At 46.6% G+C, this 14,580-nt stretch overlaps 1 protein-coding gene and 1 pseudogene across 1 annotated transcript in view; one reads left to right on the forward strand and one right to left on the reverse strand.

Moving 5' to 3' along the window:
• LOC138511205 (uncharacterized) overlaps positions 1–14,580 on the reverse strand; it is a 761,242-nt gene that overhangs the window by 524,342 nt on the left and 222,320 nt on the right. The window lies entirely within an intron of this gene.
• The window catches only part of LOC138510660 (long-chain-fatty-acid--CoA ligase ACSBG2-like), a 502,504-nt pseudogene that overhangs the window by 238,662 nt on the left and 249,262 nt on the right, over positions 1–14,580 (forward strand).

Genomic DNA, 14,580 nt, shown 5'->3' on the forward strand with positions numbered 1-14,580 from the left:
TTACACACCCTGTTGTATTCAGAAACAATCTTTTCTCAGAATCCTTACTTTCCTGTTCCCACTCCAAATACTCCCCATCATTCTCCTTCACGCCCTTCTATTCTTTCCCGAAATCTCAATATACTGCATTGACAGAATACTACCGTTCCCACAATCCCCTATGTTCTGTTCTCCATCCCAGTCATTTTCGTCCATTTCTCAAGTCTCCCCCATAGGATACTCAAATTCTCTAACTCCCCTGTCCGATACGAACACCTTTGCACAACGGTCTTGTAGTAAAACTGTTTACCTGACATGTCCCGACACAAGGGTCAGGCAAAGTCAGGTAATTGACTTAAATCACACACACCTGACAGCCCTCCCTTTTCCGCACAGGGATAAAAGGTGGAGCAAAAAAGCGCAGTACAAGCAGGGGGAGCACAGCAGACAACACGACCAGATGGCGAACCGAGCGTGGCAGTTCAAGCGAAGGAGAAAAGCGTTAGGAATCGAGAGGGTGTGGAGGAGAGAAGGGACCTTGCCTCTTTGATCCCAGATCCGTGGAACCTTCGTGGATGAGAGCCTAAGGCCGGGAACAATAGCAAAAGTGTTCTGCAGCAGATGTCAACGGTACACAGTGCAAACCTATGCTGATAAGCAAGAAGAGTGAGGCTCCCGCGCCCATGGTACCGGCCTTGACTCCAAAGAAGCCAAAAGACGAGCGGTTCATCACAGCCGGTGAGTCGAGGGGAGAACCGATAAGAACCGGGCTGTGTTGAGTGAAAATCGAAGGAGTGGCAAGTTTGAACCATGTTCAATGAACTTTAAATGAACTGTAAAAGTGTTAACGGGGAGACTGGCACTACGTGGGTGCTAAACTCAAGAGACTCTGGTAGATCCCCATCTGAACCAAACTACAATTACCAGAGGGTTGTAGGAGGACCAGCGAAATAGGTCAAAGTGGTCATACTGAGGGTCAAGCGAAATCTCTGTACAATGGAAAGACTTTGATCTACAAGCCACGGTGAAAGAAAGGGAAGTGAATGCCGAAAACCTTGAATTGTGTAAAAAGAGAACATTGAAGAGTAAAGAGGGGTCAGGGCACAGAAGAGGGGGACCGAGGGGTGAATCATTATTACCCTAATCGAGAGCCATAGTAAACCCGTTGAGGAGAGGCTAAGAATCAAAAGGGGTCGGAGCCCAGCAGAGGGGGATATAAGGGTGAAAGGTTGTCACACCAAAATTGAGAAAAGTGAACGCAGAAGTTAAAGAGATGGCAAGAGTGTACCCAAAGGAGGGATGCAGAGATGAAGCTATCACACAAGTACTAGCAGTCAAGAGAGGTCCGAGCCCAGCAGAGGGAGATCCAGGGGTGAAGTCGACACCGAGTACTGACAGTCAAGAGGGGTCCGAGCCCGACCGAGGGAGATCCAGGGGTTAAGGGCTCATCCAAACTTTAAGTAAGAAAAGAACTGATATATAAAATTAAGGAATACGTGAAGTGTCAGCGCCTAGAATAGGGGGACTGACGGGTGAAGCCATCACCCTATCTGAACTCTGGATTACAATTGAGAAGGGTCAGCACCCAGAAGAGGGGGACCCAGAGGGTGAATCATAATCACCCAACAAAACTTTCATTTGCTTAAAGAAACTTTTGTTTTTGTTGTTTGAACACATCAGGCCCGAAGGCAAGAGACTTTCAGAGGAAAACAAGACTTGAACTGTCATTGAAACTGTCATCTCATTCTGTAGAAGCCTGAGACAGTACTGTGCTCCAAGCTCCCATCTCACCCCGTGTCCAAAACGTGTGCAAGGGAGACCCAGGCCATTGCATCCTGACTTATTATTTGAGAACACTTCTTTCTTTTCTTGAGAATTATCCCACACCCTTTTTTTTGTATTAGTTGTAAGGTTTGGCAATAGGTTTCTTAGTATAGGCCCTTTATACTTGACAGGACGCCTCTAGGACTGCCTTATTTTTATTTGATGGTTGATGCTTGCTCCCATCTTTGATTTAGTTTTAGATTAGGCGTTTTCCAACCTACATACAGCATTCATTGTTCAATAAACACTCTTGATTGAACTGTGATCACTTGTGTCTGTCTAACTTGTCACCATGAGTTCCTCACAGCACAATAGTCGATTCTCCTAGACACACAGGCAGCAACCCCATTTCAAATGCCCTTTCCAGCATCTGTAAGAGATGCAGTGTCAGCTTGCTCACGTATTCCTTGTAAAATTCTGCCGGGAGGCTGTCAGTTTCCAGCGTTTTGCCAGTAGATAGCTAGAGTATAATTGCCCTCAGTTCCTCCTCTGTCAGTGGTGCATCTAGCATCTCCGCTTACTCCTGCTCCATGCGTGACAACGATAGGTCCATCAGGGTCTCCTCTATCTTTGTGGCATTCCCTCCCCACCTGCACTGTACAGCTGCCCATAGTATCTGCCAATTGGTGCATTAATCTCACTCTGGGCCTGCCACTCTTCTCTGCACTCATCCCTGACGGAGTTGATCATTTCCCTCTTTTCTTCTGCGTGGCACAGCCAGGCCAATAGCCTCCCAGGTGTGTCCCGGCTTTCATGTAGCCTCTGCAGGTGTCTGGTGTAATCATGTTTACCCAACTGCTCCCAGTGCGCTATGAAAGTCTGTCCGAGCCTGGTGAGTTTCTCTCCGCATCCCCCTGGGTGTTCCCGCCCCTTCACCAAGACCTCCATCTGTTCCTCAATGCTGGCTATACTGCTCAGCAGTTCCCTGTGAATGCACCCAATTTTGCCAGTCACCTCCCCTCTCATCACCACTTTAAAAGCCTCCCAAAGGGTCCCTGTGCTGTCTACGCTCTCCAAATGTTGGCCAAAGAACTTTCCTATCTTCTCCATGTGGGCTCTGAACTTTTCATCCAGTAGCACTTTCACTCTCAGCTTCCACATCGGGATCGGTGGCTTAATCGCAGCCCTTTGCCAAGTCCCTACCAGCAGTGCATGGTCGGAAATGACCCATGCTCTGTACTCTGCTGTGACAAATTCTCCCAGCATCCGACTCCCGTAAGCATATAGTCCATGCGTATATGCACCCCATGTGGGCTAAAATGATAGAAGTAGCCCCTCCCCTCTATAAGTCTGAGCACCCTCAACATGGCACTCAATGCTTTAGCCGTTGGTGCCCATTTCTTGTGCCTGTCGTCTGATCTATCCAAGGTAGGGTCCAATTGAAGTCCTCCCATACCCATATGGCACCTCTAAACTAGGCCAGTCTGGGGCCCAGTGCCCTGAATAAAACAGTGTCATTGTGATGGGTGAAGTGCCATTGGAGGGGAGGGTGGGAGGAAGAGCATGTGCAGGGCAAGGAATCAACATAACAAGTAGTGCAGCCAACAGTTGGCAAGTGCGAGTGTTGGAAGTGCAGACAACAGGTGTCTAATAAGTGCAGGAAAGGGGACTGCAGGGTTACAGATAGATACCACAAGTCCAGGGGGTGCCAGGAGGCAGTGCGGGAATGCAGTAGGATGGCAAGGACCTGGCCCCGAATTTAGAGGGTTGCCAGGTCACCAGTGCAAATGTCAGACAGGAGATCAGCAGGGGAGAGAAGAGAGAAGGCAGAAGCAAAGAACAATGTCTTGAGGTCCTTCCGGAACCAGAGATGGTTCTGCTCAAGTTTCAGAGATGCAGGGAGGCTGTTCCAGAGGGAGGCACCAGCTGAAGAAAGAGATCTGCCCCAACTTGTTGCTCGGAGAAACGACTGACCCTAAATGAGTTGAAGATGGAGGAGCGAAGGACTCGAGTAGCAAGATATTTCCGTGGAGAGAGTTGGAAGTATTGCAGTCCCAGACCACAGAAAGCCTTGTGTACAACGCAGAGGGTCTTGAACTTTATCCTTGCTGCCACTGGGATCCAATGGCGATTTCAGGGCTGGAGAGATATGATCCCTGGGCTTGAGGCCAAGGACAAATATTGCAGTCCTGTTCTGGATGAGTTGTAGAGGACCGAGAGTAGAGGCAGGTAGATTTAGAAAGAAGCTGTTTGTTGGGGAGAATTCTCAGAAATTTGCTAATTCTTCTTTACCTTAGAGACACCCAGCACTTTTGCTGGACTCTAGGACTTTTTAAATTTGAACCTGGAGAGAGTGAGACCTTTTCCCCACTCTCTCATGTATTCTAATGTGATTTTTGAACTGTGTGTTTTCGGAGTCTGACAAACTCCATAGGGATCTTTTGCATGGTGTCACACAGCACCTTCAGTGCAGTGACACAGGGAAGTCGTTCAGATTTCCGAAGGTTTAAATACATTACTCTTGGATTAACTATTGTTTCCAAGAGCAGTAAAGTGAAATTGACTTTACTGTACATTGTAACTTTCTAGACCCAGCACATGCTATTTTACAGTAAGATGCTGGAGGGGTTACTTAGTAGCTTAGTAGTTTGTCTAGCTTCTCATGTAGAAAATGTTATATTACCCTTTACACAATCAATGGCTTTTTACTATTGTGTTGTGTTTTTACCGTGGGCTGCGTTTGCAGCCACAGTAAAGTACCCATGGGTGCCATTTTTGTCAAAATGGCACGGCCTTCTTTTTTCGCCATTTCTTGTTGTTTTGGTCCTTCTTATTTATTTATTTTATTTATTTGAATTTTTATAGTGCACTACAGCCCAAGGGCATCAAGGCGCTGTTGCAAGAATATGACTTTGTTACAGGAAATGCATGATTACAAGATTACAGAACGAATTACATGTTCATATAGTTAATTAAGGCTTGTCTGGTGGTTACAGTGAGCACAGGCCTTGTGTTTGTGAGTACTGAGGCAGGTAAATACACACAATACAGTGGTTACACAAATAGAAGTGTCTTGATAGCTTTTCTGAAAGCTGTGTAGGAGTCAATGTTCCTGATGTGAGGAGGGAGCAGGTTCCAGTTGGAGGCTCCAATGACTGGAAAGCTGGTTCCTCCCGCTCTTGCTCTGTTTTGGGGATGAGGATCCTGTTCTTGAGATTTACTCTGCGCGCCAAACCAGGTTTGGTCCCTTTGTTCGTTTTGTCTTTGGCGGGCTTCACAAGTGTCTGGTGGGGGCAGGAAGTGATGGAGGTGCAGAAACTCCCTGTGCTTAGTCGCCTAGGAGCCCCATATGCACTCTTTAGTGATTGACCGCCTGACTGTCCGGCAAGGACAGCCACCCTGCTCTGTGACTGACAGCTGGGCTGGAATGAATGGGAGAAACCGGCATAAAAGGCAAGGCTTTTTGGCTTGGAAGGCAGAGTCGACCACTGGACGAAGGAATCCAAAGGAGAACTTGAAGGGGACGCCTGCTGCAACTCCTGGACCGTTGGTTTGCCCGGTGCTGCTGTGCTGAAGCTCCAAATTCATATCGACAGAGAAGCCCTGCAAGGACGACTTCTCCCTTTGAGTTGGTGGGACCAATCAACTCCAAAGTAAGCCACCTGGACATTTTTCTCAGCGCTGGGTGAATTTCCTTGGCAGTCGCTGCAGGAACCGAATAGCCAGGGAGAGGAACACCAGTTTGTGTGCGTTGCTTTTAAGTTAGCCAAGTGTTCCAGGACTCCCAGGAAGCAGGACTGACCGAGCCTGAGCCCGCTCAACAGACTGCAGGACCTCAGAAGCAAGGAAAGTCCATCTCGACAGCCAGAAACCAGGGTGTTGCTGTTTGCGGTAGTCACGAGAAGCTGAAACACCGAAGTGCCACTTGTTTGAAAGTTTGCCGGTTGCAGTCGGTGACCATCCCTTTGTGGTGCAGGAATCCCCAGAAATCCCCCCTCCTGTCCCCACGACTGAAGCCAAGGAACAATAGGATCTACAGAGCTGCAGAGGAACAGAGGTCATCAGCTGCATCTTTTCTTCAAACCTAAAGGTACTGTAACGTATTTACCTCTCACTGTAGATTTGCTTGCTCTTCTACATCACAAGTCTCCTAGTTTATGGCCCTACATTTGATTCTTTCTCACTGTAGATTTGCTTGCTCTTCTACATCACAAGTCTCCTAGCTTATGGCCCTACATTTGATTCTTCTTTTTCACCAAAGATTTCTAAAAACATTGTGCAAAGACTTTTACTCACCTTCAAGAAGTGCTTCAGTCCACATAGACTTTTGCCCATTGACATTGGCTTAGCCCGGTTCCCTGAATGACTCTTCTCCTCTCTATTGTGTTGCCTATATCCTTCAAGGAAGGGGTTAACTTACTTTGCATCGGGGGGGTCAAAAAGTATTTGCCTGCTCATAGAATATTTGTGATCTCTTGTTTGTTCCAATAACCCTTTTCTTTGACCCTCTCAAAGCCTACTCTGAATATACAGTAATATATTAATGTCCACAGTGTCCTAAGTATTTAAGTCACCTGAGGGTTTAGGAACTGTCTGTGTGCCATCCCCAATGGTTCTTTACTAATTCTGAGAAACCTAAGAGTGTGTATTCCTGAAGTGTATTTGAGTGTTGCTTTTATATTGTTCCTTCTGAAGAAGGCTTGTTTAAATGACTGGTAAATACATTAATAATTGTTTATCAAGAAACCTTGAGTATCAGTGTTTGTTTGAATACTTGTCACTGTGAATCTCTGTGTTACTCCACTACTGCTCATATTGACCCCTCTTGAGATAAGCCTGGCTGCTAGGCCACACTACCAACCTGTGTATGTAGTTCAGACTTATACCAAAGGTTGTGTCCCTATTGCCAGGAGGCTGAGGTTGATTTAGTGCACCCAAAGGGTACTACCCCAAATCTCTACCTAACACTGTTGAAGTAGTCCAGCCTAGAGAGAACCAGAGCTCTAGAAACAGTGAGCGTCTGGTGGAAAGTGAGGAAAGGAGGAATACCTCTGAGGAGGTGTAGATGATAGTTTGACTTCTTAGAGACGTTAGTGATGTGAGGAGAGAAGGAGAGTGTGGAGTCGAAGATGACCCCAAGGTTCTTAGCCTCATAGGTGGGAGCAGGAAGAGGGCCCAGAGTGGGTGGGCAGAGACTGACAGGAAAGGAAGGTGAGCCTATGAGGAGGCTCTCTGTCTTACTGGCATAAAGGCAGAGATCATTGGCGTCACACCACTCATGGATTACAGACAGACAACCTGGGATGAGAAAGGGAGAAGAGGCAGCTGAGGGGAGCCTGTGAGTGAGCTGAGTGTCATCCACATAGCACTGAAAGTGGGAGTAGAGAGCAGCTATGCGGTGGATGAGAGGTGCCAGGTATTGATTGAACAACCAGGGAGAAAGATTAGACCCATGGGGAAAACCACATGTAGAAAGAGAGATAGAGGAGTGGAAGGACCCGAGTTTGGACCTGGGAGGGTCGGTCAGAGAGAAAGGAGGTCAGCCAGGACATGGCCTGATCAGTGATACCTGGGTTGTCACGGAGCCGGTTGAGCAGGATGGCATGGTTGACAGTATCAAAAGCAGAAGGGAGATCGAGAAGGATGAGGACAGAAGTGTGGTTAGTATCCAGGTTTGAGAGCAAGTCTTCACTGATGTTCAGGAGAGCAGCTTCCGTGCTTCTGGCCGCTCTGAAGCCAGACCGATGGTCGTGGAGACAATCAACAGATTCAGTGTGAAGGTTAAGCTAGGAGATGGCCAGCTTTTCCAAGAGATTGCCCAGAAAAGGAGTAATAGAGATCAGGCAATAGTTAGCCGGACAGGAGGGGTCGGCAGAGGGTTTCTTAAGAAGAGGGTGCACAAGAGGGTGCTTCAGAGAGGACGGGAAGGTTCCAGTGGTGAAAAAGTGTTTGCAAAAATTGGCCAAGGCTGGAGGGAGGGTGTCAATATGGTCCTTGATGGTTTGGATAAACAGGGAAGAACGTGTTTTGACGAGACTTTCATTGATCGGACTTGTCTAGAAACCTTGTCACGGGTGAACAAAGGAAAGGAAGAGAAGGGAGGAGGAGAGGCGGTCGCAGGAAGGCCATAGGTAGAGGAATAAGTAGGTGAAGTAGGAGGGGAGGAAGAAAGAGTGGACAGGATGCCCTGGGTTTTTGTAGATAAAATGTGAAGCTAGGGCCGTGCAGAAGGCCTGGGAGGGGAAAGGAGAGGTAGATACTGAAGCAGGATTGGCCAGCTCCTTGCAGATTTTAAAACGTTCGGCCTAGTTGTTAGATGCCGCGGAGATGCAGGCTTGGATGTGAGCTCTCTTCTTAGTGTGGACAGAGAGTCGGTACTGCCTTTGGAGCAGGCAGCAGGTCAGTTTGTCAGAGGGAGCACAAGGGGCCCTCCATTTCCTCTCAGCCACCCTACACTTGCATTTAAGGGTGACAAGGTCTGAGTCGTACCATCAGTTGCACTTGGCTTCAGGCTCCAAGCCTCCAATTCATGACAGGTGGCAAGTAAATCAACAGTGTCAGAGATACTGCACTTGCGCGATCTGAATGTCACCTGGCCTAGTAGGATCATTGTCTCTGTCTTCCCTCTGTTTCCCCTCCCTTGCCTCGTCGCGCATTGAAACACTTGTGTATAGGCGCGTTATAAATGCCATATCATATCATAGAAGAATGGAGGTTAGAAAGGGCTGTGTCAGGATGTGAGTCAGCCAGTGGTGCAGGATGGGGAGAGAAAGTGGCAGCGAAAGCCTCAGCAGACACACGCTTCATGGGTCGGATGACCGAGAAGGTGGGTGGCAGTGCAGGGGATGGCTCGGCCTGAGGAGTAGAGAGAGAGAGAGATGACAGGAGAGGAGAAAGTGGGCACTCCAGGAGAGAAGAGGGATGAGAGGGTTAGAGAGGAGGACGTCTGAGGAGATCAGAACACCCAAGGTGTGCCCTGCAGAATGAGTCAGGCCAGAGTGAAGAATAGAGAGAGAAAGAGAGTCACAGAGGTTTTGAAAGAGTCCAGAGGAGGGACAGGAAGCATCCAGGTGGATGTTGAGGACTCCGAGCAGGAGGAGTTCAGTGGTCGAGGCCAGGAGGGAGGAGGAGACATCTGCCCACACGGAGAGGAAGGAGGTTACCTGACCAGGTGGCCGGTAGATAGTAGCCAGAGTGGGAGAGTTAGGAACCCAGCACCCCATGCACAGCCCAGCCGTGAACATGCACAGCCCAGCCGTGAACCCTTTACAGGAGAGAGAGAGAGAGAGAGAGAGAGAGAGAGAGAGAGAGAGAGAGAGAGAGAGAGAGAGAGAGAGAGAGAGAGAGAGAGAGAGAAGGCGAGTATTGAAGACCCAAATCACGACCCCATTTGATTGTTCACATGTAGAATGTTTTTTATCCAGCTTTGAAGCACTTGCACTTCCCTTTGATACAGAAAACATCTTTGAAAACATTCTGGAGGTTTTGAAGATGTTTAGCTCTACGACTTATAATCAGGAAGCATAATGCAGTGATGCTGCCTGGCATTATTTCAATATACAGACTGATTCAGTGCAGATTGGTGTTTTTACAAAGAAAAGTAAAAACACAACAAGGGTTCAAGCAGCAAATATACTTAAACTAGGGTAGAACTATATTTGTGTCTAAAAAGACATGGGTCTCTTTCCCAGGCAACCGAGGAAGACTGTCTGGAGAAGAGTCCTGTGAGGGGTTAGCAATAAGAGGCGGACACAAGGTTGCAGTGCTCTCCATATTTGCCATTTTTATTGAAAAAAAACGGCGTTTGGAAAAAGGCCAATCTTGCCCTAACCAAAAGATATGTCCCTACCTATGAAAACAAAACTAAAATCAATTGACTTGGGGTCGAAAGCGCATCTGACCCTCACACTAATCATACAAAAATCAGGTACAATATACTTTCTATAGTTATTTCAACCAAGTTGTGCAGACACTAAATATATATATATATATATATATATATATATATATATATATATATATATATATATATATATATATATATATATATGCAGTTCCAACAAAAAGAATCCCTGTCACCAGGATCCAGTTTCCCTTCCCCTGAACTGTTTCAAGAAAAGGTATTTGAAATACTCTGTTCACCTAAATTCCCTTAAGGGTAATGAAAATGCCTCTTTCGTGGGTTTTCTCCTTCAGACAACAAGAATGTTCTTTTTGCAATTCGGGTTGAAATAGATTAAAAGACAGTCTTTTACAGTTGGCCAGAGCAAATATTTTCAGTTTTCACAAATGCTTCATATAATAAAGTTCCTTTTCTACAAAACCTTGGACTTCCAGTTATCTTTTCCCAAAGAAGGTTTAACTGATAATTCTGGATATCCTGGTTTACTCTCCTGCCAGGAATATCCCCTCTTCTGACTCACACACAGATGCCCTGTTGAACTCTACTGCCAAGTATCTATTTCAAAAAGTTTACACTACCTGATGCTCTCATCAGGTTTCTCCACAACACTCATCACAACCTGGCACACTACAGTCAGCACGTGCACTAATTTCCCCCATGCCGACAATCTCTATATGAGGGTTTGTTCAAGCTCCTTCTGTCAACCTCTCTCATAAGGTCTCTTGTCAATACTTGTTCCAGGATTTTCCAAACTGACATTTCATGCTAGGAGAATTGCACAATGTCTTTTGGTTTATTGCAGTGCTGGTCCCAAGCTTCCCCAACTGCCGTCTCTTATGAGGATAATTGCACCATGATTGCCCTCTTTCAACCCGGATTGTAAAAAGAACATGTTGTCTTGTCATCTGAAGAAGAATACCAGTGAAAGAGACATTTTCATTAACCTTAATGGAACTTAGGTCAACAGAGTACTTCCCTTCTTGTTCTTTCTGTAATTCAATTTGGTCGGTATCCAAAACGTGTATTTCATTTTCCAATTACCTGTCTGAACACCCCAGGGCTACCACTAAAAAAGGGCCGGGTCACTGGTATATATTGGCGTCTCCGACTCGTGGTTCGTTGCAGCAAAGAGTTTTGCTTGGAGTATGACTTTAGCAGTTTGTCAACCCCCTTTTCAGTTCCTCTGTCGGCATTGTGGTCCCTCGCCCATAAGGTCGCTATTTTCCGGTCAGACAGATCTTTCTGCGGTTGCTGGTTCCCTCGCCGCACTTCCCCGGAACCTATCAGAATTCTTTGAGTCTCCCATCACTCTAGTACATTCGATTGACAAGCGGAAGGCTGGGAGCACCTTTTCGCCTCAGCATGGTTCACTCCCACACGTCAGCCTTTCTCCATGACTCTGCTTCCTGCTCTGCACACTCTGCCCTATCTGGGTTCTCCTTCACTTTCTCTTTCCCACCTCTGCAGGTGTTTATCTGATTTAAATGTCCAGCGCAGTTTACCACTGTTGATCCTCATTAACTCTTTACTCCTCTTCTTCGTCCCAGTATCAAAAGCTTTCTGGGAATTGAAGTCCTTATTATTTGTAGGTCAAGTGAGTTTTTTTAAATAAAACAGATTTTTATTGATTTTCATCACAAATAACATACACATTAACGCAATCCATTGTAAACACAGGTCGATCCTTTCATGTTCAAAATTATAATGCACCCTGCATTCCCCGCCCATTCCCTCCTTCCCGCACCCCTTCCTCATAACCTCCTCAAAGTAGTTGTTCCCCCCAGTGATTCCCATTCTTCCCTCCTACTCCCACCCGCCCATTTGTCTCCCAATCCAGTCCATCACGCACGATAGTCTATCCTGTCTCCAGCCATCTGGCGCATATTTTTGGGAATTTTTGGGGGCAGCTCCTATATACTCGCTTTTTTAATTCTGAACAACAGTCCATTCTTTATATCCACCACTGGAAGCTAGGAGGCGTAGGAGTACCCCACTCTTTCGCCAACATTTTGTTGCCCAATGTCAGGGCAGTCCGGAGCAGGGATTTGTCCCTAGTGGTAAATCCAGATACTCCCCATACATATAGCAGGATAAACTTAGGACAGTCCGATATTGTTTCCCTCACTATTCCCAACAACTTGCCTCTGACCTTGTCCCAAAAGGATTTTATTACGGGACGTTCCCAAACCAAGTGAAAAAGGAGCCCACTTCTGCCCTACATTTCAGGCACCTAGAATCAGCTGCCCGGCCCATCCGGTGCAGGCGGTCTCTACTATAATGGACTCTATGCAACACCTTATATTGCATCAACCGTAGTCTTACTGTAATGCTCGACCCCATAGGCTGCACTCAGTCTTCTTCCAGAGGGCCTAGGTCACCATCCCATGAATCCCTCAACTTCATCAGAGGTTTGGAGGTGAAGCTATTAAGCATCTTGTATAATCGTGTGATCCCCTCCTCCCTGATCTCCCCCTACATGAGGTTGGCTTCTATTGGAGATCTGTCCGGTATGTCCCACTTGTCACGCCCTTCCCGGGACATTGCATGCTGCAGTCGAATATTTGTATATTGGCCTCCCTACCCCAGGTCATATCGCCCCTGCAACTGCTGGAATTGGGTGAATTGGTTTTGTGTCACAGTGTCTTCTACTCGTGTGATAACTCTCTTCTGCCTCTTCCACTATATACCTAATTTCTGGACTTCTGGCAAGTCTACATTGCCCCATATGGATGCACCCATTGTTAAAGAGGTCAAATTAGTTTTAGAGAGGTTATGCACATATAGGAAATGAATAAAGTTCTGTTTAAGATGTTTAGCAAAGTAGGTTTCAAGTGCTTACAATTAAGGGGTTTTGAATAATGTCAACAGACCATTAGAAACTTTGGGATTAGGGTTTCTTCTTCACAGTCAAGGGAAGAATAGCAGGTCTTTCCTGTCAGAGCCAACACCTCCCCTCGACAGCCATTTTCTTCCATGTGATCCACCCTCAGAATATCACCCCTAGGGTCAGGATCAAGCAGCGGATGCTTGCCCTGGCCACATGGGAGGGGACACAGCAGGATTCATCACATTCCCTTCCCCTAATATCACTGGTTTCTACAGCTTCTATTGCACATCTGGAAAGGAAATCCTCCCGATGTTCCAGTGAAACACAATAGGGCTGTAAATCAAGAAACCAGTGCCTGACTCTGGCATTAGTGTATGTGCAAAGGCTTAACCATTATAAAGGGGTATGGTCTGTAACAAGTTGGAAATTCCTAACATTTAGATAATATTTAAGGTAAGTCACAGTCCACTTAATGGTCAAGGCTTCAAGCTCAAGAGTTGCATAATTTTTCTCTCTGGCAAATAGCGTCTGACTTATAAAGAGAATGAGATGTTCTATGCCATCATGGTTTTGTGTAAGACCTGCACCTAACACAGTATATGAGGCATTAGTTTGTAAGATAAATTCCTTATTAAAATCAGCCACTTTCAATACAGGTTCACTAAACAGAATATACTTAAGCTTATCAAAGCACAATTGATCTTCTCCCTATCTTATTTTCTGTGGTTCAGCATTTTTGAGTGTATCTGTTTAAAGACTGGAGGGGTGTTTCTGTACTCCTGCCATCCTATGGCAGAGTAGAATCACAGAGAACCCCAGCCAAGATTCTCTCTATGGTAAACATGGACAAGCAATCAAGGCTTAAGCTCTCAGGAGGTGATGCAGGCTGGTTCTTAAGTACAGTGTAGTCCCCAAGCCCCCACAAAGGAATGCCCACACACTATGTTAGTGATAACACAGTTCTTTATACAAATAAGGTTCAAGTTATATACACATACAATAACACACTTGTTCTAAGGCAATACAATAAAGATAAATGTACAATTTCTATGTGGTACCACAATTACTCTTTGACTCCAATCAAATGCACCAACTGCTGACAGTTTCAAATGGCATACAAATCAATTACAACAGGTATCAACCATAGACTTGGGAGGAAAACAAGTGGTTACACAATTGACAGAATACTGGGCCCCTACAGCGAGGCACAGTTCTGTGTGAGGGTCTCCCCACCTGGGCAACCAGTAAATAAAGTATATTGACAAGCCCGTATTCCCTTCTACAAATGTTCTACTACCCCAATGCCACGGATCGTCAAGATTCCTCGAAGAAAAGATGAATTATGTAGTTGAGGCGGCTGCTTCGGTCTTTGCGGTGCTCGTTGACAATCGGTCATGGACGTCCTGCAAAGATGAGGCGTGTGGTGCACCTCGACAACAATAGATTGTTGCCGCAAAGAGTCAAATGAAGGACGTAGGCCCAGCAATGGAGTCAGGTCATCAGTGTTGGTATGGGCGAATGGGACTCGACCATGGCTGGCTTTCAGATCTTCGTCGGCGTCTTTGTGGACTTCGGGTGGCGGGCACCCAGCAGTGGATTCTCCTCAGCGCGTCAGCAGTCTTCACTTTCGCCGGCGGGACAAAGCGGTTGTCAGTGCTGGCCAGGGCGTCCTTGATTCAAAGTGTCTTAGGCAATGGAGCGGTGCGGCTCCGGTTGACGCGGTTACACCGTTACCTCTCAACCACGGTCGAAGGCGGTGGACTTTCAATGTCCAGATGCTTTGCTTCATATTCTTCGGCGGTCCCCATCTCTGGTCGGCAGCCTTTCGAGGACTGACTTCCAGGGCGCCTTGGTGAAGGTTGACTGGTGCACGATGTTCCCTCGTAGCTCGGGAAGAGGTCTCCTAGCCAGGTCCTTTCTTGGATCAGTTTTTGGAGACACACCAGCTTTTAGATTGCGTCAAAGGAATGCAGCAGCAAGAACGTCTTCTTCTAGCTGGGCTTCAAGATTAAGCATCAAGTTTCGACTTCAGCTTCTGAACAATTTCCATCAGTGAGAGGTCCCCAGATATACTGTTCGGTCTCTCATTCACTCTGCTGGGTCACAC

This window comes from Ambystoma mexicanum, chromosome 6p (genome assembly GCF_040938575.1).
Source record: "Ambystoma mexicanum isolate Mex_15411 chromosome 6p, UKY_AmexF1_1, whole genome shotgun sequence".
Taxonomy (NCBI): Eukaryota; Metazoa; Chordata; class Amphibia; order Caudata; family Ambystomatidae; genus Ambystoma; species Ambystoma mexicanum.